Source organism: Polistes fuscatus, unplaced genomic scaffold (assembly GCF_010416935.1).
Source record: "Polistes fuscatus isolate 324 unplaced genomic scaffold, CU_Pfus_HIC Scaffold7, whole genome shotgun sequence".
Taxonomy (NCBI): domain Eukaryota; kingdom Metazoa; phylum Arthropoda; class Insecta; order Hymenoptera; family Vespidae; genus Polistes; species Polistes fuscatus.
Window position 1 is genome coordinate 8,579,081 of NW_025113151.1, and position 26,198 is coordinate 8,605,278.

Below are 26,198 nucleotides of genomic sequence, written 5' to 3' on the forward strand. Positions count from 1 at the left end.
TCTCCAATCGTTTTCCTTGCATGCACGAACAAGGATAACGGGATGATATCAAAAAAATAGTTGCATTCGACAACGGTCCTTCGATTAAATTTCACGATAAATAAAACACGCATTCTATGCGTGCTATGCGTGTGTACACAGATTAATTACGGTTTTTTTTTTTTTTTTTTTATCCGACTAACTCGAAGATGACAAAAAATAAAAATAACAAAAAAAAAAAAAATAAAAGAAACGAGAATAAATTGGCAATAACTTTTTGGTTACCGTATTTTATATCGTATTTTAAACACACACACACACACATACACACACACAGATCGTTGGGTTTAACTTATAGGAATATTCTTTAATCGTTTAGAATTTATTGCCAATTTATAAACTGTGATATATGTGTACGCGTAATATAGTATGTATCATTATTTATAGAGGATGTTTTGTAATATGTGGGAAACATTTGAAGAATGGGATACAAGAGGGATATAAAAATAATGAAAAAAAATGTTTACGTAAAAATATATCCTAATTGAAAAAAATAAGTCCTATATACGAAAAAGAAAAAAAGAGAATATTTCGAAAGATCGAGAAATTGTGGAATATCAAAATAGAGATTGAAGTTGAACATACATATTTATGCCAAGTTAACATTTATAAATAGTCTCGAAACTTCGATTAAATTTCCATATAAAATTACATCCTGTTTTTTGCATTTATCTTCCACGTTGACTGGCAAATATCTTTTTTACACCTTGCATTTATGTATGCAAGGAAAAAAAATAACAAAATAATACAAAAAATAGAGAGAAAAAAGAATATTCTGAAAGGATCGAGAGGCGTTTATTATTATTATGGATATGAAAATCGATTGAAAAATTTGGAATTTCATTTACGTGCACGAAATAACGTTTTCTTTTGCTTGTTTTTTTTTTCTTCGTCGATGATCAATAATATTTTGTTCTCTTAGGAAAAGGATAATAATTGTACGTAAAAGGAATCGCGAATTTGAGCGACGATTAGAAGCGCTACGAAATTCCTCTCGTCTACTTTTCCTTTTCCGTATGCCATAATTGCACAACTGTGGCGAGTTTAAAGGCAACGCCTGTGCGCTTACGAAACTCGTATCTTTTTATTTGTACGATCTCCGAAGTAAGTATTTAGACTTAAAGTTTATGTTCTAAATTTATATTCGACCGTCCACCACTAACTGTCTGTAATTGCGTAACAATTGTATGCACTATTTTTTTTTTATCCTTTTGGTATCAATAATTCCGTAAATTACACGCCATCGTAAAAAGAAAAGAATTAGAAACAAACCTGTGCCTATCTCATGAACGTACTTCAAAAATTAGTATAATAATTGTATCATAATTGAACATAAGAATTGCGATTAACTTCATATCGTTAAGAGAAAAATTAATTATAAATAATAATTGATATCAGTGTATTTGTGTAAACATGTTTCTAAATTCCATAACAATTGCATTATGGTTTTTTTACAAAATTTTTTCAGTAAAAAAATTATAATAAAACCATCATAAAAAATAAATATTACGAATAATGCTCAATTTACGTGTAGCAGATGAATTTAATTATTTATATAATATTTAAACATTATATATGATTATATAAAACAAAGGATTGAAAAATTCAAGAAATAAACTGATGAAACATGAAGAACAACGATCTAAAGTACAAACGAACGAACGAACGAACGAACGAAGAATTCTTAAAAAACGAGCAAGCTTCCTTACTTGACGCATCTCAAAGAAAATTACACAGTACTACACGCGGAATACCCCGACCGAGATATGACAAGAAGACAAGTTGGTAAAGACGTGATCGTGCAAGTCAATAGTTCCAACACAGTCAACAAAACTAGAAAAGATGTAACATGTACGCTACCCTAAGTTAAAACTCTTTTTGGTCTTGTAAACACCTGACATATGCTGATCGAAAAAACAAACTCGTTTAACTAGTCATGCCAGGTACGTCCATCATTATTTGCTCGTTTGTTTAAAGAAATAGTTACTTTTTCTGTCAATTAATTAATTAAAAAAAAAAAAAAAAAAATAACAAATAAGCGATTTCGTACTCAAAATCGTGCAATACTTTTGAAAAATCTGTACGAACAATTTGTACGTTAAACGATTCACTTATTTCAATGTATAATTATATTTGTAATTAATATATTGTTTTATTACACAAAAATTCAATGAAATAGGAATGACGTTATTTTCAATAAATGTTTTATCAAACGTTTAAATTATTTCAACGTTTTTAAGTCATTGAAATTTTCTTCGATTTACCAGATGGGAAATTAATCGAAGGTGAACGAAGTTTTCCTTCAAAATTGAACAAATGAAGAAAAGAAAGTGATAGAAAGGGTTTGAAATAAATGTGAGGTCATGTTAACTTTTTTTTTCTTAAATTTTTTTTCTCTCTCTCTCTCTCTCTTTCTCTTTATCTTTTTCTTCGTACTTTTCTATTCTTAGGATTTGGAGAACACGAGGAAAAGTTTAATTAAGACACGGTTAGACCGTTCTTATTTCTTCATAATGTAACTTCTCTTCTTTTCTGGTGTACCATCTTTTCCCCATGAATCGGACTGAGATAGAAGAAAGCAGCAGAAGGAAGAAGAAGAAGAAGAAGAAGAAGAAGAAAGATAGAAAAGTGTGTGCGCACTTTCAATTACACGGTAAATAACGTCGGCCGCTTCTTTTCCCCTTTTGCGAGCATGAAACTTTAGTTTCACCGACTTATATACTCCTCTTTCTACTTACTTTCACGAATTTTCCCAACAATTTTCCTTTATCCTCGAAGTCTTTTCATTTTTGTTTTTCCTTTTTTTCTATATTTTTTTTTTTCGTTGTTGCTTTTCTTTTCTCCTACTTTTTGATTTTATTCGTCTACTTTAAAAACCCTAATACCTTTTTTTCTCTCTCACATCCAAAGATTGTAAATTTCTTCAACGATCAACATTTAAAAAAAAATATTATATATTTAAATATTATTATATTTTTATAATATATTATTTTAATATTTATTTTTAAAATTATTAGAAAAAAGAAACGTGAATTATTATCTGTAGAAGTTTCTTTTTTTTAAACCTATTCATAGAGAGTAATTTTTTGGCATCAATGATCCTTGTAATCGTAATATTTTCAGAATAATTTCAATTAATTATTATTTTAATTTTGTATTATTATTAATATGGCTGTCAAAAAAGATGATACAATAAAACTCGTTGAAAGCTTCCAAGCAATCTCAAATTTGTCAATAATCAGTATATTATATGCATATAAACATATATATATATTTTTTATGATGGAAATTTATTAAATATTATGTAAATTAAACGAGCAACATTAAATCCTTTGTACCTGTTCGGAAAATAATGAAATATCTATTTTATACGTACAATATATAAGCATACATAATATCACGAATAATTACACGATAGAAGTAAAAATCGTTCGACAATTATTTTAATCTTTAATTAATTTTCCATAGAAAATCGATATAATATACAGTATGGACCAAAAATTTCAAAATCAAATGATTTATTACACGAAACTTTGAATGCTTTATTGGAATTAAAAATCTATAAAATCTTCGGATAGAGTAAATGAATTAATAATCCATTGAACGCATATCGCGACTCTTAATAATAACAAACAAGAATAATTTTCCTGTTTTACATTAAATAATAAATAAATACTATAGATAGTTAACAATTCGTAACAAAATTATACAATAAAATTCATCAGATTGAAAAATAAACGATCGATTTTTAAATAGTAGAATTATTATTAATTATAAAATATATTAACTATTATAATATATAATATATTAAATATAAAATATATAATAAATTAATTATATATGTATTAACAAATTTTAAATCAATCGTTTAGAAACTTTTGTTCTCAAATACACACAACCACCCCCTCTCAACCCGAAAATATCGTTGAGTAGGTATATTTAAAATAATAAAAAAAAAAAATAAAAAAATAAAAAAGAAAGAAGAAAAAAAGGATTTTAATAGTAGAATTATTATTAATTATAAAATATCAACTATGATATATAATATATAATAAATTAATTATTATATATTAACGAATTTTAAATCAATCGTTTAGAAACTTTTGCTCTCAAATACACACCACCACCCCCTCTCAACCCGAAATATCGTTGAGTAGGTATAATATTTAAAATAATAAAAAAAAAAAAAAAAAAAAAAAAAGAAAGAAGAAAAAAAAGGATTTTAAATAGTAGAATTATATTATATAATATATCAACTATGATATATAAATTTAAATAATTAATTATGTATTAACGAATTTTAAATCAATCGTTTAGAACTTTTGCTTTCAAATACACACCACCACCCCTCTCACCCGAAAATATCGTTGGGTAGGTATATTTAAAATAATAAAAAAAAAAAAAAAAAAATAAAAAAGAAAGAAGAAAAAAAGGATTTTAAATAGTAGAATTATTATTAATTATAAAATATATCAACTATGATATATAATATATATAATAAATTAATTATATATTAACGAATTTTAAATCAATCGTTTAGAAACTTTTGCTCTCAAATACACACCACCACCCCCTCTCAACCCGAAAATATCGTTGGGTAGGTATAATATTTAAAATAATAAAAAAAAAAAAAAAAAATAAAAAAGAAAGAAGAAAAAAAAAGGATTTTAAATAGTAGAATTATTATTAATTATAAATATATCAACTATTGATATATATATATATATAAATTAATATATATTAACGAATTTTAAATCATCGTTAGAAACTTGTGCTCTCAAATACACACACCACCCCCTCTCAACCCGAAAAAATCGTTGAGTAAAAAAAAATAAAAAAATAAAAAAGAAAGAAGAAAAAAAAGGATTACAAATAGAAAAAGAAAGAAAGAAAGAGAGTATAAGCGGCTCGATCTTGATTGAAGACGGTTTACTCGCGGCGAATCAAAGGTGAAACGAAATACCCTTCCAGGAATCGTACTCGAGAAAGAGGACTTTGCCAGGAATACGATCGGCAAAGAACCGGCGAGTATTACTCGCGTGTCGGCGTACATACGCTCGACTTACTCGTTTGCCGTCCCTTCTTCGGCATCTTTGTCGGTGTCTTCTTTTTTTTTCCCCCCACTGTTAAAATTTTCCAATTAGGTTGGCTCGCACGCGCGTTCATTCATTTTCATTCATTTTTAAATACCCACGCGAACGAATATCCTACATTTCTTTTATTTCAATTTAAAACGAGATACGTTAAATGGAAATTAAAAAACCTTTTTTTCAAAAGCTCAATCATCCTATTAAATATATATAACGCACAGTTGGATTTTAATTGAAATCGAAAGGGCCATCGGAAGATATCTTTTAAAACGGTCAACTTGTTAAATAATTTCACGTTTCGTTTTTTTAATATCGTTGGGGTAAATTATAAATGGATTTTTTATCGAACGTTCGTATTAATCCGATGCTCGAGTATATTTATATTTCGGTTGAGTAATATGTATAATAATTTTGGTATATTACATATATAAAAATGAAATATAGAAATATGAACGATTCTCAACGTGATAAATATATTTATTTTAACCCAGTACAAATCTCCCACAATATTTTTATAAACCTTATACAATTAGGAATAAAATTCTTGAAATAAATTTAACTCAATATGAAATCATTGATAATTTTAAATAATTTGATAATTTGACACGTAGTATACTTAACAAAATGGATAATCAAATTGCTAGTTAATTTCTATAATTAGTTAAATTATTAATAAAGATTGACACGTAGAAATTCAACATCGTCATTTTTTGACATATAATATATATAATTATAATTTGAAAAAAAATATAAATCACACAAATACATATACTACCCCCCTCCCATGTATTTATTTTTGTGGTGTATATTATATATTTATAATTAAAAAAAAATCACACAAATACATATACTACCCCCTCCCCCTATGTATTTATTTATGGTGTATATATTAATAACTAAAATCTTTCGAGTTATGGTTACAAACTAATTCTTAGTTGTTTCATCAAAAAGAGAAGAAGAAGGTCTGTGTCTCCACCCGACTGGTTTGTGATATGGCTATCGACCCGAAACCCAACAACGTTAGCTTCCCCGAAGGGCCAAACTTTGAGAAAGTGAGAGGACGACCTAACTGAGAGATACGTTAGTAGTTCTTCGACATCGAGAAACTTGCTGATGAGAGTTTATGACTTTCGCGGGTGATTCGATTTACTCCAAAGGACACACTCCTCCTCCTCCTCCTCCTCCTCCTCCTCCATGGGGTTTTGCTCGCTCGATTGCTTTGTCCTCGCCATTACTTCCGAACACATTTTACCATTTCGAAAGTTTATATTAATTTCCCTACTGAATTATATTTTCTCTCCTCTAGTTCGTTAAACAAGAAAGAAAACAAATTATCTCGAAGATTAAATTCACGATCGTGATCAATTTCTTTTTTTATTTTTCTAAAATTATTCATCGATTTAATATCTGTCCCCGAATTGTTTAATAAAAGAAAAAAATGTGTTGATTTTTTTTTGAGTGACCACAATAATTGAAAGATTAATGAAATGAAGAAAAATAGGGTTCGGGAAGAGAAAGGTGCGAGGAGAAGTTTTCTGTCAGCCTTTTTTTTTTTTTCCTACCGACGCACGCGCTTTATGCAAATATTCCAAGGACGATTTTACGAATTCAACTCTTTCTCTTTCTTTCTTTCTTTCTTTCTCGTTACTTTCGTTGAGCTTTATAAATCGTACGAATTATGCGAGATTGCGTAATTGAAGAGCTGAAAAGTGGGCCTCATTGAGAATTATTATCATGGTACTACTCGTAGAAAACTCGTGCGTGGGAGTATCATTTCTTTGTATTAGTAAATCTCTAATACATTAACATATGAACCGAACGTCGTGTACCGTGAAAAACCTTGAACGCGATTCCGACATCATGCAGGCACGTAAGTATACATGCATGTATAATGAACATATATATATATATATATACATAGAAACGTTTTGCCTTGGAATTAATCTACCTTCGATACTTGTACGTACAAACAGTACAAAAAATAAATATAATAATACAAACGGAAAGTAGTAACAGACTCTTTCCAACTATTCAATTTTAACACAAGTTTAAAACTTTGAAAATAATCTTATGCATTATTACCGACGAAGTTTCATTGTATACCAGTAAATAGAATCAAACGCTTATCTAATAGAAAAACCCGTAAAAAAGAAAAAAATAAGAATTCCCACAAAAATCTACCTAATTACAAGAATCTTCATTACATTACTAATTTAATAACACCAGTTAACAAATTAGTTTTCCATCGTTCCGTAAATACTCCACGTACCACCTATTTAACTAACCCAAAAAAGCAAAAAGTAAATAAAAAAGAAGAAAAAAAAGAAGAAAAAAATTAATCAGAAAGTGAAAAAGAAAAAAGAGAACAAAAAGGAAAATATTAGAAAAGGTGTGAAAGGAGAACCGTCTCGACGGTTTTTCATCGTCGAAGGTTAATCCTTCGTGCGTTTTCTGTAGACACCCCATCGCGTATTGTGCAATACAAACGTAACATCGCTCGCGGGCCAGCAGAGCACACACAGACACAAACACACACACACACATATATATATACACAGACACAAATACACAAGAATACATACATACACGTGTACATCAATTCCCAGAGAGAGATATCTATACGCACAGGTGGTATACAAAAACAAAAGTAACGTATACTAAGAGAAAGAAACTAAAAAAGAGAGAAAGAGAAAAATAGAAAGAGAAAGAGAAAGAGAAAGAGAGAGAGAGAGAGAGTAAAACTCACTCGCGAGACTTCTCTCGAGTCGTCCACCTCCTCCCCCTCCTCCCCCTCTTCCACTTCCTTCTCTCAGTAAGCTCGCGTAGACGTTAACGGGTTTCACCTGCCCGACAGAGAGTCAAAGACAAAGGAACAGTGTCACGTTCGCTTCTTCTTCTCTCGTTTCTCTGTTTACCGGCCTACCAACCGGCAGTACTACCAACACGACTCTGCTGCTGCTACTGCAGCTTCCAAGAGAGTGAAATGGAAAGAAAAAGAGGGAGGAACAAGAGGAAGGTGGAGTAAACGAGAGAGAGAGAGAGAGAGAGAGAGAGAGAGAGAGAGAAGGAAAGAAAGGAAGAGTGAGTGACTCTCTGAGAGAGAGAGAGAGAGAGAGAGAGAACTACTGACGCGATATGAAAAGCGTTTTACGAGAAGAGACACGGCAACGACACCACCACGGACTACTACAACGGAACCTGAGTGAGAAGAAAGAAAGAAAGAAAGAAAGAAGGAAGGAAAGAGAAAGAAAAGAGTGAGGGAAGAGGAGTCCCATGGTGGTGGTGGTGGTGTTGGTGCGAGAGACGTTCACCAAGTTTTTCCACGGTACAACGAGGAGGAATATTGTTTCAGGTTGGTATAATGCTGGGCTCGTTAAAAAATAATTCATTTAACCACAATGCAGCTTTTCTCTTTCTCTCTCTTTCTATTTTTTATGTCCTTTCTTTTCCTCTGTTCATACATATACATATATATACAAGAGTATATGTATACAGGAAGGTGTGAGATACAAGATTGTGCAGCAACCCTTTTCCTTTTTCCTCCCATAACCTTTTTTTTCGTATATAACCAACCCTTCTCTCTCTCTTTCTCTCTTTCTGTTGGTCGTCATCCACGTGAACGAATACACGTTTAATCTATCTATTTTTCTCTTTTTCTCTCTTACACTTTATTCACCAACGTGTACTATTATATCAACGTCTGTGTCTGTGTGTGTGTGTGTGTATAAATATATATACCAAAGCAAACGTTATAACGAGGACGAGCCGGCCTGTTGTAATTAACGCAATAAATAAGTATCGTAATACGAGCTATGCGAATGAGAGAAGAGAAAGAGTAGGAGGAGGTGAGGAGGAGGAGGTGAGGAAGAAAGCAGCGAGTAGGCGCATGCCTATTGCAAAGAGAAAGAGAGAGACAGAGAGAAGTTTGTACGCGTAGGCGAAAGAACTTCCTTTTATTTCATCTACTATCTCTCTCTCTCTCACTCTCTCTCTCATTCTATTTAACCTTTTTTTTAATACACGTGATCCTCTTTGCGGATGGATAGATCAGTTTGCATTAATGATACCAACGAGATTTGTCTACGCAATTTTTCCTTTTTTATTTCGCGTCTTTTTGTTTTCTTTGCGTGCGTGTGCGTGTGCCTATATGTGTGCGTGTGTGTGTGTTTATCTTCTTTAACAAGTACAAGTTCGTAATTTAACATAAATTGATTTAACAAGATATTCTCGTATTTTTGTTACTACGTTGAAATGATAGTAATAAATATAATAGTTATTTACTTGTTTTCCTATTATAGAACAAGTATTTAAATGAATATTCAAATATTAGATATATCCAATTGATTTATTTTCTAATAAATATCCGTTAATTAAAATACTAGCCAGGGTGATCGAAGTTTAATTATAATTTACCTTAATCGAGAAAATGATTGACTCTTCGCGCAAAATTATCTTTTGAAGATCGATAATGACGATATCGATCGAGTTTAAAAGATCGAAAGGGATACGCTATCTTTTCGAGAAAGCATACTTCAATTCTAAAGATGTATATGTGTGTATGCGTGTATAAAAAAAAAACGTGGTATACTCGATCAATATCTTTTCGCACCTTTACTGCACTTTTAAGATAAAATAAAATATAATACATATATATATATATATAGAACACATAAAACTGCGTAAAAATGATCACATTAACCACTTACAAGAAACCACGAATTATCTTCCTCTTTAACGTTCGCTTATTTTCGATACATCGGATACGATTTAACGATGCCTGCCTGCCTACTACTACTACTACTACTTTTCAAATTTACTCTGAGAATATTCGAGAAAATCGAATGGAAAGTATATCGATAATCGAAAACGTTCAACTTCATCCCGTACTTTTATCCCTTTAATTAAACGCAGTGAAATCGCCATTATCACGATCGCGATAAACGAAATTGAGTCTCTCGTATTTATGCACATATTCAATGGATTATTATTATTATCATTATTATTATAAGTCTTTCTAAGTTTCTATATGGCGTAGTATTATACTTCGTAAATAAAGATACACGCATGTAGACACAACATAGACACATACACAACACGCACATACCTACAGCACAAAGAAATAGTATACACGTTCTAATGTAAACGAAATTTATCGTTGTCTCCTAATAAACCTTCCCTTTATCTCTCTCTCTCTCTCTCTCTCCCTCATCTTTCTTTCTCTTTAATTTCGATTTATGAAAAAGAAAATAATAGGAGTTAAGACAATGTAGACACAATGTTGTGTTCTCTCTCTCCTCTTTTTACTTTGTTAGACATTAACTATACTAATAAGATTTATCAAAGAGATTAAATTTTAATCAGTAGCAGGATTTACTAACGTGCTATAACGATATCTATTGCGGCCGATTAAACGAGTGAATATGTGTATTATACAGTATTACTGTAATATATACACTACCGTTCAAAATAATTTTGCTATTACGTCAAATAATTAACAGCGATATTGAAGCCGATACTGTTATTTCGTATTCCATTTAATCATTCTAAATTGTATTTATTGTCAGAAACGATTCAGGCTCAACCGTACAATTAATTTTTCTATTTGACTTTTTTTTTTACGATACGATAATATTATTTTATTAGTTATTTGTTATATTGTCGTTTACAAGAAGAAGATTATGTATAACCAATTTTGTTTAGTATTTGTTATAGGAAATTAATTGTTCGTTTAAAAAGAAATAAAGTCACTTGTACTAAATCAATAAATATTAAATACAAATGTCAAACATTTTGTAAAGTGTTCAAATAATTTTGAACTATATTGTACTAATTACGAGTACCTGACATTTAAAAATCTTCGAAACATGTTTCGAACGATAAATAATCGTGAAACTTGGATAAGGAATGTCAAGAGAATTTTGTTCGAATTGATCGAAGAATTCGATTCGATTAAATGTTACAATAAAGTTAATAAAGAAGGGACCTTCCTTCTTTGTCAACTTAGAAATGCGAAACGATGCAAATAGAAAATATTATTATATTATAGATGTATTGAAAAATCTTTCGAATAAATACAACATCCGAAAGATTTATTCGTCTAACTGTTAGGTGCATTTCTTTCTTCTTTTTCTTTTCTCAAATCATTCTACAAACGATTTTCACAAAAGGACAACGCGTTGAACCGTGACTATTGTCAAATACGCATCAAAGGGTCCAGGTATTACCGATTTAAATCTACTTTTTTTTTTCCCCTTTTCATTCTTTTATTTATTTCTTCCTCTCTCTCTCTCTCTCTTTCTCTTTTTCCTTTTTCGTCGTCGTCGTCGTCGTCGTTTCTATTCCCAAACATTTCCTTTCTTTCATTAAAGCCTCTTTTCATGGTAAACTCAGGGTGTTCGCCTTCGTCTTTCACAAGTTTTTCAGACGGTCGAGAGAGTCGAGGGTGGACCAGAAAAGGTAATGCACTTTTCAAGAAAAACTCGTTTACAGTACGGATAGACTTCCTCGTATAAATTTACTGCTTACTCGGGAATATCTAACTTAGGAATAGGTGGATATATATATAAAAAAAATGAAAAAAACAATAACAAAATCCTTCGACTTTCGCGAAGAAAATTACGACAAAAAAAAATGAATAAAATGAAACAAATACAGGGGAGAGAAAGGGAATAACAAAAACAATGTTTAATTCATTCGAATAAAATATTTAAAAAAAACGATCACGAGGATGTAAATAAAATAATAATAATAATATTAAATAATTCAACACAAAAAGAAAAATAATTAATGTTAGTCCACGTAATATCATATTGTTTCACTATAAATTACTATGAACACACAAATTTTTCTCGTCAATTCTTTTCTAAAATAAAAAAAATATATATATATATATATATAAAACATTTATTACTACTTTATTATATTATTATCCAAATTATATTATATTATTATATTACATAAAATAAAATTCATATTCATTTTATATATTACATTATATTATATTGTTATAAAAATGAAAAAGAAAGAGAATAAAAGAAATCTAAATAAAAAAAGAAACCCCTCAAAAAGAATAAGAAATAGAGTAAAAAGAGTTAAGGGAAAAGGGAGTCACGCGAACGGCGTTAATTCGCGAACATCCTTGCGTTGAAAGTTAACGACCGATCTCGTTCGTTGGAAGGATTGAACACTTCTGGTGGTGATGGTGGTTGGTAGGAAAGAAGGCAGATAGAAACACACTTCTCCTCCTCTTCCTCCTCCTCCTCTTCTGTAGCTCTGGTCGTTCATTAAATCCGCAAAGAAGAGACCGAATCACTATATCGTATCATCTCGTTCACTCTTCTCACACTCTCACTCTCATTCTCATTCTCACTCTCTTTCTCTTCTTTTACATTCCGTTTTCTCGCTCTTTTACTACACACACATACACACAAGCACACACATCTTTCGATCGTAGCGATAATCTCACGACGATCAGGCAGCACCAGCAGCAGCAGCAGCTACCTTCGACTATCTCATTCGCCATCGAGATAATTCGCTGTTAGAACCGATTCTCGAAACGAGGAGACGAGAAAGAAAATGAAGAAAATGAAGAAGAAGATGCGTGAACAGCTCGTTTATCCTTCTTCTCTTTCATTTTTTACTTCATATTTTTCTTCATCTTATACTTCATCTTATACTTCATCTTATACTTCATCTTATACTTCATCTTATACTTCATCTTATACTTCATCTTATACTTCATCTTTTACTTCATCTTATACTTCATCTTTTTATTTTTCTTAATCGTAGGTATTATTGTCAGAATTAGTATCGTATAGAAACGTATCCCCCTTAAAACAACACATCTCGTAAAAGGATTTTCACAGAATGAAAGAGAGGAATGAGCAAAACAAGATGAAGAATCTTCTCTTACAACTGTTATGGTATCCCAAAAAGGAAAATAAGTTACAAATGAAAGCCAGACATCTCCCACCTGGAAGACGATATATCAACTTGAGAAAATTACGAGAGAATGAGAGAAAGAGAGATAGTGAGAGAAATAGCTAAAGGGTTTAGTCGACCTTTTTATTGACTTGGCACGAGAAACCTCGTCGTTTTCCATGGACCAACGGTAACAACATGACTAATTATCTTTCTACTTTGACTATTTTAACTACAGTGTGTTTCCCCAAAGTGTCATGCGAGATCTACCCACCAACCACCATTCCTCTCTGTGTTTCTCTTTCATCCTCGACAGTGAAAGATTATTTTAATATTTACAAGAACAATTAGAGAATTAGCGAAACTCATTTTTAAAAAGCGTTTTTTTTTTGTCACAAACATTTTTTTACGTTGAGTTTTATATTCGTCGAGAAGTACGTTATATTATTTGAAAAGAATACTTTTTTGTTTTTATTATATGACTTTCTTTTTTTAAAATTTGTTATTTGAGAAATAATTATTATATCTATTTCAGACACAAGGGATCATTTTTTTCATGATATTGAAAATGCGATAGTAAAACATTATTTGTAAAAATAACACGTTCGTTTAAACTTTAACGAACGTACCAGTTTTTAAATTATACGCTTTATAAAGTTTACAATAATAATAGTAATAATGGAAAATATTAATTAAATCAAACGAACAGATTTTTTAAGTATCTAGAAAAACACGTACGCATTTTGATCTGGTATATATAATTAAAAATAAGTAGATAATAATTTTCGAGCAATTAGTATCTGTTCTTAAATGATAAAATGATGAAATAATAAAAGCAACAAAAAAGAAAAAAAAACATAGAAAAGAGAAAAAAAAAGGAAAAAACGTTGACGACGAACGAGAATCGAAAGGCTTGCAATTGCATTCTTTCTCTCGATCAAATCGAGTTTACACGATGCGACTCGTTTTTTTTGAAGATCAACCGAACAATGTTGGTACTTCTTGGACTGCATGCGACTTCGGTGATCAAGATCGTGAAACGACAGAATTGTCGTTCCACGTTTATTAACTCGCTTTTGGAATTAAATTAGTATCGAATAGAACTACATACATATATTTCTTCAACCATATATATTTCACTTATAACTTTTACTTTATATAATAAATACATTTATGTGTGTGCGTGTGCGTGTATAGAATGGCTGCGAACAAAATTGTAGACTCAAATGAAATTTTCTCTACAAAATATTGATATGTGTTATTATATACCGTGAAAGAAGACCGAAATTGGAAAATGTCGATATTCGCGTGATGAAATGTCAACATATACCAAATACGTCGATGAAAGAACGAATAATTCAATTTATTTCTATACATTAATATTTTTGACATACATCAAACGAATATGTGAATCTTGACAGTCTCTTATTTCAACATATATATATATACACTACATATATATTTTATATATACATAACATATATATATATATATAAAACATACATATATTTTTTTTTTAAACCATATGTTTATTGCTTTGAACCAATACTACTATACTACTATTATAGAACTATTATACTTTTATTTATTATTTACTATTTTCTTTTTACATTTATCTATTATACTTACTGTGCGTTACTACTAATAATAATGATAAGTTTAATAATAATTATATAATTTTAATTTTTGTTTTGTTTTATCTATACATTACATTGTACTATACTGTAATTAATGGCCTTTAGGGAGCCTAGGCTCTAGGGTCAATAAAATATTATTAAATAAATAAATAAATAATAAGCTACTATATACACTAACATATATATACACACTAACATATATATACACAGATATAAAAATATAAATTACAAGAAAAACAATTTGATTGATTATTTTTCAGAGTTAAACTAGAGTCAAATAAATCAAAAAAAAATATACTAATATATATGAGTGTGTGTATGTATTATCGATAATACGTTGTCGAAGTATGCTAGCCATAGTGTTCGTGATTTCTCACGCAAGAAAATACGTCGTCGTCGTCGTCGTCGTCAACGACGTGCCCGTTTGCTCGTTAGAAAGCGATAAGATAAAGCCTTCGACACCGAGAGAAGGTTTCTAGCGAAACGAGTAAAAACGATCGGTTGATTCCCTCCTCCTCCTACTCCTCCCTTTTGACTTTTGCCGACTAAATTTTACTGTCACTTATATTATAACTTTTGGATGAAGAAAAATGTTGTTGTAATCGATAAAACCCCTAAAGACTTGATTTTTATTATAGAATTCAAATCCGGATTGTGTCGTTTAAATGAAACTTTCCACGTGTGTAAATATTTTTGTTCATAATTTTATTTAATCTACCAAATAAAGCACCGCACGCGTTAAAACTATACAAAGTTAATATGTAATATATGTACGTGTTCATTCATAACTATTTTACGTAACTCTACACTTGTAATCATTTTTGTTTTTCGATACGAATTCGATCTTATCGATGTATGAACAATTTCGCAATCATATTTATTGAGAAAACTTGTTATACATATATATATATATTTGTAACTAGTTAGTAAATAAAATCTGATTGAATTTTTCAAATGTTATACAAATTACCGCGTAATCGTTTCCTCGAAAGTAATCCAAATTCGATCGGGGTACAATAATCATTTTTCTTACTCGTCAAATAACAATAATTTAAAGAAAACTAACCGTGCCGCCGCGATTTCCCATCGTGAGTAACTTTCAAAACAAGAAAAAAAAGAGAAAGAGAAAGAGAACATCGCGCATATTAAATTTCTCGCGTGTAAAGAAACCATTCCCGTTTGCAGGTTTCAAATTGAATAGGAGGGTAACAGCAACAACAACAACAGGTGAATACGATTCTTCCCCTTCGTGTTTCCTTTCTCAACCAAAAAGTAAAAAATAAAAAATAAGAAAAATTAAAAAAAATAAAAAAACTGTAATAAACACTAAAAAAACCAATTTAAGAAAAGAAAAAGAAAGAAAAAAAGGAAACGGGGCCAAGAAAATAAAAAATAATGGAAAAACAATAAAAAAAATAAGAAAAATAAAAAAGGATACGAAAATAATTGTGCTCGATCGAAAGATTTGCCATGCAAATTCTACAAAGAAAGAAGAAGCCCAGCGTTACATACACGCATGTAGGTAGGTAGGTACATTACATATGTGTATGTAAGTAAAGAGAAAAGGAATAACAAGTACATAAGTACATATGTAATAAGTGAGTTGAGTTTTGTAAAGGAACGAGACACGCATCATCGGTTCGTTCACCGATTGGCAGCTTCGATTTTAACGATATCCCCAGGACACGTTCGGCGCCATGGATCTCTTATGTCTCTTTGGAACGACGATAAACCGGAACCGAGAAAAATATTCATTCGCATCATCGGTTCGTTCACCGATTGGCAGCTTCGATTTTAACGATATCCCCAGGACACGTTCGGCGCCATGGATCTCTTATGTACTCTTTGGAACGACGATAAAACCGGAACCGAGAAAAATATTCATTTATCTACGTCGTTTCATCGCTTGACCATTCGTTAAACTCTCTCAAGAAACCCTTTCTAACCACTGAGGGGAGGGGGGATGTGTTAACGTTAATTTATTTTTTTTATATACTTTGATAAACGTTTCTTTGTACACAAGAAATAAAAAAAACAACAAGGAACACCAACAAATTTTCATTAGATTACGGCTATTCTATCACGTAGATTAAATTACTACTGATATTTTATAAATAAAATTAGCGACGAAGTTAATTTTTAAATTAATTAGAAAATATATATAAAATATATATTCTCTATTAAAGTAATTATGATAATAATAACGATAACAAATTATTATTATATATTAAATATATATATTTGTTTTCTAAACTTTATTTAAAATATATTAAAAAGGTTTAAGATCGTAGAGATAAAGTTAAAATAAATAAATTTAAACAACTATAACAAATTATTATTATTTATATATATATATTTGTTATTATATTTTATATATATTTGTTTTCTAAACTTTATTTAAAATATATGAAAAAGGTTTAAGATCGTAGAGATAAAATTGAAATAAATAAATTCTAAACAGAGATGATGGTTGTTGGAAGGAAAATTTAGACTCCGCGTACGTTAATAATATATTTTTGTTCTCCCCACTTTGTATATATAAACTTTTAAACGGAACAATAAGCCAATGTGTTACGAAGATAAAAGATAGAGATAAACCTGTCTTCAATTCTTTATCTAATTTTACCATAGGGTATACTTTTAAACAACAATGAAAAAGCAGCAGCCGTAGCAGCAACAGCAGCAGCAGAGCAGACATATCCAAAAGCGAGAAAGAAGATCCTTGTTGTATCGACGAAAGTTGACGATCCCGGGAGCAAAATGGAAGTCGTTCGCACGTGCTGCCTTCGAAATGCTTACTGAAAACGATCGAGAAAAAGAAAGAAAGAAAGAAAGAAAGAAAGAGAAAGAGAGAGAAAACGATGAAGCTAAGATGGGTGAGCAGAAATATACGATCATAAACAACGCGTCCCGTACGCGGTGCAAATTTAACCATGGCGGCCGTGTTGCACCGGAAGGAAGCCGCACGATAGTCGTAAAAACACTGACGAATAAATTCTCCTCTCGGTTTTTTTACATTTTTTGTTTATTTATTTTTCATTTTTTTTTTATTTATTTCGCATTCGAAAATTAAATCGAATTACGATAGCTTCGAAAAAGTGTTGTCAACTGTTCAAAACCACGATATAATAGTATTTTATAAGATCCTCTTAATTTTGTATAATTTTCAAATATATGCATTAGTGGAAATTCAAATTATTTAAAACAATCACGGATGGATTATTTTTTATGTAAACAACTTTTCGTACATTATATTCTTTTTTGTTTCTTTTATTTTATTTTATTTTATTTTATTTTATTTTATTTTAGGTAAAAAATAAATCTACTTTGATTTAATGAGAATAAAATTCCTATGCAACGCGTATAAGCTTTTATTATTTTATTTTTTTTTAAATATTTTTTGTTTCAAATTCCGCGTGCTTCAAAGAGTTAACTCACTATAACCTCACGTAACTTCAAAGTCGCACGCTTGCTTACACACGCATACACGTATACACGCATACACGCATACACGCATATGCATATTTATAGACTTAATATGTTTGGTTTCAGTTTATCGACGGAAATTTTATTGTTATAAACTATCCTTTATGTATACATAGTACAACTAAATTACCATCATATCTACGACGTTATATAATAATATTTTAGTTTAGAAAAATACAAAAATAAATGGGAAAAAAATTGTGTGACCATCCCCTTATTTTTTTTTTTTTCATTATTAAGAACAAAATTGGAACATTAGAAATTAGCGACGTATGGATTAAAGAACGAATTTAACATTAAAAAAAAAAAGAAAAAAGGAAATAAAAGGAGAAAGAAAAATGTGTAAAAAAAAATATACTGATTAAAAAAAAATAAAAGTTAGTATTATACCAGGCGCGAAATTCTAAATAAATAAACGGCATCGAACGAGCTTTCGACTGTGAATAAACGATGGAAAATAATGGAAAAAGCGTTTACGCGTTACTCGTTAAATCGAGTACACGTGAAATCGGCTTTCAACGTGATTCGAAGCTCATTCAAAGGATCGTCGAACGAAAAGGGTGGTTGGTTGGTTCGTTGGATGGATGAATATGGGAGCAGTGCAGCAGCCTCGTTGTCTTTATCACCCAATTTTTCAGATACAAAAGAATCACAGTTAGGTTCTTTCCTATACCATCATCGTTCTCATTCCCGTTGACTCTTTCTTTCGATATTATATTGTCGAGAATGTGTCTAACCAACCGTCAATTTTTCATTACGACCTTATGAGATATATATAACCATTAGATTGGGTACAAAAGGCTTGAAGGATGCAATGACGTGCATGTCGTTATTTTTCTTGTGTAACTCGTTAAACTAGTTTACTAATTAAAAACGATTTTTCGTATAATATATATGTGAGAATGAGTAGCATGATTTTAAATTACTTTTTATATTGTATTTATAGAGTTACCTTAAAGGGAAGGAAAACAAAAAATTCTGTTCTTTTTGCATTAAATGTGAAACCCCTGTAATCCTAATAAAATATAAAAAAAATAAAAATAAAGTAGGTAAATATTATTGACGAAAAATTATATATATATTAAGTAATTTAAAGAAATATTATATAATATAATTGAATATCATTGAATTAAATTATTTCTTCCATCTAATTAGTTGCAATTTCTTAATCTTAAAAAAAAAACAACATATAAAACAAATAAATAACTGATAAGAAGTGGTAGATATTATTGAAGAAATATTCCTCAAGCGTTTAATAAATGAATATTATTGAATAAAAAGAAATATAACGTATATTATTTCTGAAATATTTCTAATATTTAAGATTACTAAATGACTTTTTTTAAAGAAATCGTACGTACAACCCTAGAGAACATTCCTTCTGATCCTAGTAAGTACCGTTAAAGTAAAACCAACTACAAGTGTTCGAGTCCTTAATTATAATATTGATTCAAGCGAATAACACGACTCTAGTTACGGTTTATGGTAAGGTAGGTAGGTAGCTAGGCTAGCTAGGCGGTCGATCGACAACGAGTAAGTACATATAAAGTTGGAATTTCATAAGGAAGGAAATGAGAAACGTTTAAAAAACACTAACACTAATGTAAGTATATAAACGTTGAAAGATGTATGACAAGTCAATCGTCATATACCGGTTCGGGAACGAGTAACGGACGTTTAACAACGACAAATACAACGATACGATGATGAACCCATCGGAATAATAAAAAATACATATCTCTCGATGTTTTAAATGACTCATTTTCCCAGCAGTGATTGTTATCCATCCGATGTAAACAAATATTTCTTCAACAAACGTTCAAATCTGCATACGCGTCAACGGAAATGCATGCAATGATATTTCAAAGGAGTGTGCTTTGACCAATGCATTTTTCTTTTTTCGATGGATAAAGGGAAGATAATTTCGAGAAATATTACTAATTCTCCTAGTTAAAGTTCTCTTTGAATTATTTAAAAGTAAGTGTATTTCTTAAATGTGAATGTTCAAATTTATAACGGTCGTTAAAACAAATGTTAGTACTGTTAGGTATTTTAATATTGCGTGTAAATTTTAAGGACAAATAATTGCACAATAAAAATTAAATATAACAAGAAAACAAAAGAACGAGGAAAATACGAGAGAACAATAATATATTTGTTTTAATTATTACGAAATTTAACGTTTCCGAAACAAAAGTAAGTGTGTTAACGATGATATGAATTGGAACGGTTTGAAGTTACTTTTTAACTGGATAAGAAAAAGGATTTTTGTGAAAAATTTAAATATAAAAAAAAACGAAGAAACACACATAGATCCTAGACAAATGTACTTTCCTAGGATAACAATAGATATCGATTATTAATTAACGGAATATTAAAATGTACGTGACATAACATACCTGTAAATGAGAAAAATCTAACTTAAGTAATGTTTCCGAGGATAGATGCAACGGTATTATTCGTTGAGTACAAAAAAGGTACCTCTCACGGACAAATTTCAGAAAGAAATTGCAAAAGAAGAAAGAAAGAAAGAAAGAAAGGTATGAAGAAAAGGGAAAAAGGGGTAGAACACGAGAGGACTCGCTCAGTTACTCCGTTTTATGCAGATTTTGTGAGTAAACGGTAGAGAAGCCCCAGCAGCAGGCCCGAGTTTTGGCCGAGTCGTTGAAGCTGGGAAAAGAGAAGAGATGAAGAGAAGGAAGAAGAGAACAGAAGAGAAGAGAAGAGAAAGAGAGAGAAGAGAGAGAGTAGTTTGGCATTCAAAATGTGCAGGACCCGAGAGGAACACGTCGGATTCTCTCTGACTTCGCGTGTGCATGTGTTTCTCGTTCGTTCTTCTTCCTATGCACGTTTCGAAGGAGAAAGAAAGAAAGAAAGAAAGAAAGAGAGAGAAGGAAAAGATGGAAGGAGCTTTAAAGAGAGTGAAAGAGAAGGAAAGAGAGACTCCGACCACAAGATATATGCTACATGCTCGTGGATGCTCGTTTGCAGCGTGCCGAGAGGGACTGAAGAAAGAACCGTCGCTGAAGAAGAGAGTAGAGAATGAGAGAGAGAGAGAAAGAGAGGAGAGGAGAGAGAATGAGAAGCGGCCGCGTTTACTGGTAGTAGTAAAGAGAAAGAGAGGAAGGAAGAGAAAGAAAGAAAGAAATAAAGAAAGAAAGAAAGAGAAAGAGAGAAGACCGGCTATCGGTGCACCCTCTCCTCGAAAACAAAGCCGGATCTCACCTTGATTTATCGCAGAGTAGTGCTGCTGCTGCTGCTTGGTATATGTGTATGCGTGTGTCCCCCCCTCTCTCTCTCTCTCTCTCTCTCTGTCTGTCTGTACGTGTACGTAGTAGTTGCTTCGGTAAAAGCCGTTGATATAATTCTAACTTCTCGTGAATTAGAAAATTAATCCATTATAGTCCTTGCTCCTCTAACAAATCATCCTTAGTTGATTACTTCGTCGAAAGATTGACAAATTGAACTGCTACCAAAAGAGAGAGAGAAAGATTGCAAGCAGTAAAGATGTTTCTTCTCTTGCTGCTGAATGCTGGATGCTGGGATGCTGGGATGCTGTTGGGATTCTTCGCTTCCGTAATGTTGTACAGTAGCTGTCTCACAGATTTTCTCCCGTATTTTTTTTTTCCCTCCTTTTCTCTTCCTTCTTCTCCTCCACTATCTCTCTCTCTCTCTCTGTTTCACTCTTTTCTACACACGATGATACCAAAGATTTGTATATATAAAACAAGAAGAAGAAGAAGACACAAGGCGGGCCGGCACTAAATCAGTTCCACCGTAAAATCTTGCTAACGCACGCGTAAGAAACGTGAATCACCGAATGAGTGTAGTAGTATTGAGATAGTTAGAAATATAGATAGAAAAAGTGAGAAAGAGAGAATATCAGGGAGATGATGATACTCTCGATGAATCGCGCACGCGCTCTTTCCGTCCGCTTTATTTATTCCCCCTTTCGATATCACGGGTATTTCTCGACACTCTTCCTTCCTTCCTTCACGCACCCACGAGAAAAATACAGATTCATATACATATACATATGTATATTAAATCTATATATATATATATTATATATTCTCTTTATTTTTAATTCTATGTAAGTACGTACACTTATATACTCTCTCTCTCTCTCTTACTCTTTTGTTTTTAGTTCTTTTCGAAATACGTTGATAACTCACGACACGATCAAATACCAGTCGAGTTACGCACGTGCGAAACTCGATAACGAGAAACGAACCTTCCCCAACGCCAGACGGACACGCACTGCAGCTCGAAAGTGGGGAGACGCGCTAGCCGGCAATCCACGATTCACTCGGCTAGACTCGACCGTCTCCGGTTGACTTCGCACCGCAGCCACTCCCCCCACTCTAACGCTTACCGTCACATCGACCCTCTCGCTCACTCCGTCCTTTTTTCTTTCTTTCTCTCTCTCTCTCGCTCTTTAACGTCCACGCGCTTCGTCCTCACGTCTCCCTACGAGTCAGGACGATGGTCCAGCGATCTATACAGGGTGTCCCTTATTTACACTTATACTTTTACACGATCCATTCATCGCGTTGGGATTTCAAATTATTCGTTTTTTCATTTCCGTTATATATATATACATATGTAATATTCAAATCGTACGATTTTAATCTAATGATTATTTCTAAATAAAAAAAAAATACAAGTAACATTTACGAACATTGAATTTTATAAAATAGTTTTTACGTAGCTTTTGTAATTAAAATATAAAAAGTAAATATAATATCGACGATTCGTATCGCATAAATAATATATATGTAATATTTATGTTAATACATATATATATAGATTTAATCCGTTTATTGTTAAATATTGAACCTTCCATAATGAACACCCTATGTTTCGAGAGACGATCGTTCACGTGTGCGCGAGGGTCCGCATACGTGCACACCTGTTTTTTCAATGCGTGCGTGTGCACGCGACGCGAAAGTAGACACCGTGCGCGTTACGGAAGAGAAAAAGGGAGAAAGGTAGAAAGAATGAGAAAGATAGTGTGCGAGAGAAAGAGAGAGAAACACTGGTGAAGGGGGGAGAGGAGGAGGAGAGTGGCCAGTTGAGAAGAGGAGGATGCTATTGGAGGTGCGGGCGCCCTGGCGTGGATAACGAGATGCCTCCAGACTCGGTGGAGGCCTCGATCGCTAATTATCGCCTTCGGGTGAAGCCCTTTTTCGGGATAAAATCGAGTGTGTCGGCGATTCATCCGTAAAATCATCGCCACGCTAAGCTTACCTTGCCATATCTTGCACCATTATAAGAAGGTAGGTAGGTAGGTAGGTAGGTAGGGTTGATTGTAAGTAAGTAGGTAGAAGTATTTTCAACTTCTCTCAATGTATCGAGGAAAGAGAAGATTATTATTTCATTATCGGAAGAGAATAACGAGGCTACTTTTTTACTATGGAAAAAACTGAACGGTTGAAAAAGTTAAATGCAATCTTTCGTTACATCCGATCTGTACCGAAAAGTTTTCGCGTGAAGATTTATGAATATATTTGTATAAATTCGATGTATAAGTTTTATTTAGAATTATTTTTCATTAATATTGTTTATCTATTAAATAATAAAATCAAAATAAAATTACACATATATATATAAATAATAGTATTGTAATTTGAATTTAAAAAAAGAAAAAAAGAAATAAACGTATGGAATTTGATTTCGTTTCTATACAATGTGAGTCACCGGAATAATACTCTTACCCGTTCCCACTGGTTAGTCGTCGATTTTAAATAATTGATATTTACTTGTAATGCAAAGTTCTCGAAATTATTCTACACGGGAGAAACATATTTTAAGGATTAATTATACTTTCAAATTGATCTACATAAATTTGATCGCGATGGAAACGTTTTACCGTTAGAAAAAAAAAAAGAAAGAAGAAAATTATTTTACGCAAATGAGAAGAAAAATTAGTCTCGCAAGGGGTTGGCTGTGACAGAAGTTTGGGAAAATTTTGCTTAAAATAGGATAATATATATCTTCTCTCTCTCTCTCTCTCAACTTTCTTTAAAGGGGAGAGGATAAAAAAAATTGCACGAGGTACGAATCGATATACTGCACGTTTGATTTGGATGATTATTTTTGTTCGTTTAATTAGACGAAAAAAAAGATCGGACTATCGATAGATCTTTCCTATCTAATTTTTTTTCTCTCGTTCTACGTCTACCGGATATAGAAAAGAAATAGAAAGATAGGAGGACATCGTCGTTGAAGCAAGCTCGAACTTCTAGTAGGTAGATTTTTCGATCGTGGCTTTAACGATACACCTTCCTCCTGGTGTAGGGCCCGTTCTTCGGTCGCGACCGGTTCTTCTCGAGTCCTTTCTCGTATCAGGATCGAGAGATCTAGCGGAGAACCATCTCCGAAGGATTTCGTATCGAGTATGAGAGAGAAAAGAAAAAGAAAAAGCAAAAGAAAGAGAGAGAGAGAGTCTGGTTAACGAAAAGAGGAGAAGAGAAAACGTACGATCGAGATCTACAGCACGAACTCGACTCGTACTACGTTACTACTCTACGTGAAACCAAAAAAGAAAAAAGAAAAAAGAAAAAAAAAAGAAATAAAGAAATAAGGTCCTTCTCGAATTCGCTTGCCGAATGACGTCACATACCAAACGTGCAAAAGGGTCAGAAACTCTTTCCTTCGCTACTTGTAGGGTCCCTTCGTGCCATTGGAAAAAAAAACAAATATAAAAAAAAAAACAAATGATACTACGTTACTATCCTACGTGAAACGAAATAAAAAAAAAAATAAAAGACAAGCTTAAAAAGAGTTAATGTCCTTCTCGAATTCGCTCGTCGAATGACGTCACATACCAAGACTTAAAAAAAAGGGCCCAAACGGTTTACCACTTGTAGGGTCCTTTCGTGCATCGGAAAAAAATGATACTCTCGTTCGATATAAATAACGAAGAGAGAGAAAGAAAGAAAGGAAGGCCCTTCAGGAGCGATGGCGAGAAACGAGCGATAAATAACGAAACGTTCGAAGACACACCAAGCGTTGCACACCTGCAATGAAAAAGAAAGAGAGAAGAGAGAAGAGAGAAGAGGAGAGTGATGACCGGCGAATCTTTAATACCACGTTTTTGCCCTCCTTTTAATGTCCAACTTCCTGTGCCCTTAGGCTTAATGACAACGACACCTTTGCATTTACGTACTCTCTCCTAGAATGAGATTCATCAATATTGTATGTGTGTGTATGTATATATGTATGGGTATAGTACTTTATGCGGAGATCGTAATCGTGTACTATTGTTTGCCATGTAATATCTTCTCTACAAGAATTTCCTACTCGTTTTCTGAAACAACGATATTCCCAGTTTAATGTGAATCTTTTTTTTTATCTTTATTTAAAATCCAAATATAATTCTATTAATAATTATGACTAATAGATTTAGTCAACAAAAATCAATAAAAATTGGAAATATCAAGAATTTATGATTTATTATATATTAAAATTATTTTGTATATTATATTATAGAATAAAATGTATATCAAATTTTTGAATTTTTTAAATATATTTATGTAAGGTTCAAACTTTTCAATTCAACCACGTATTATATTATTATTTTAAATGTACATATATAATTTATATTATAAAATAATTTAATTTAATAATATTTCATTATATAAATTGTTATGTATTATTAGGATAAGAAAATATTCTAATTCGCATAGAAAATTTATGAAAAAAAATAAGTAAAATACTTGTTATAAAAATGAAAGAAAAGTATTGAGACTCTTCCAATATCTCGGAATACAAAGTATTGGTCCACGTAAGATCGGTTGTCAACGAACGTGTTAATAACTTATCTCATCTATTATCAATTCGCCGACGCTTGATACTTGGTCATTATACAATTGTAAAATAAGAAAAAAAAAAGTATAAGGAAAGGATGAAAATGATGGAATATCATTCATCCGATTGCGGTATTTTCGTTATCGTCAAGTTATCGATCATAGAGGCAAACGTGTATTGAATCGATCGATCAAAGACTATCGCGCCTACGGTG

General features: G+C 31.7%; 1 protein-coding gene across 5 annotated transcripts in view; it reads right to left on the bottom strand.

The window, feature by feature from the left end:
- LOC122524164 (frizzled-2) overlaps positions 1-26,198 on the bottom strand; it is a 122,738-nt gene that overhangs the window by 19,300 nt on the left and 77,240 nt on the right. Inside the window, exon 1 of one of the 5 annotated variants that reach the window (XM_043646265.1) lies at positions 21,398-22,163. The exons of the other annotated variants lie outside the window; for them this stretch is intronic. The gene's annotated coding sequence lies outside the window, so the exon portion shown is untranslated. Of the gene's footprint in view, positions 1-21,397; positions 22,164-26,198 lie in introns of those variants that run through there. 5 annotated transcript variants of the gene reach the window in all.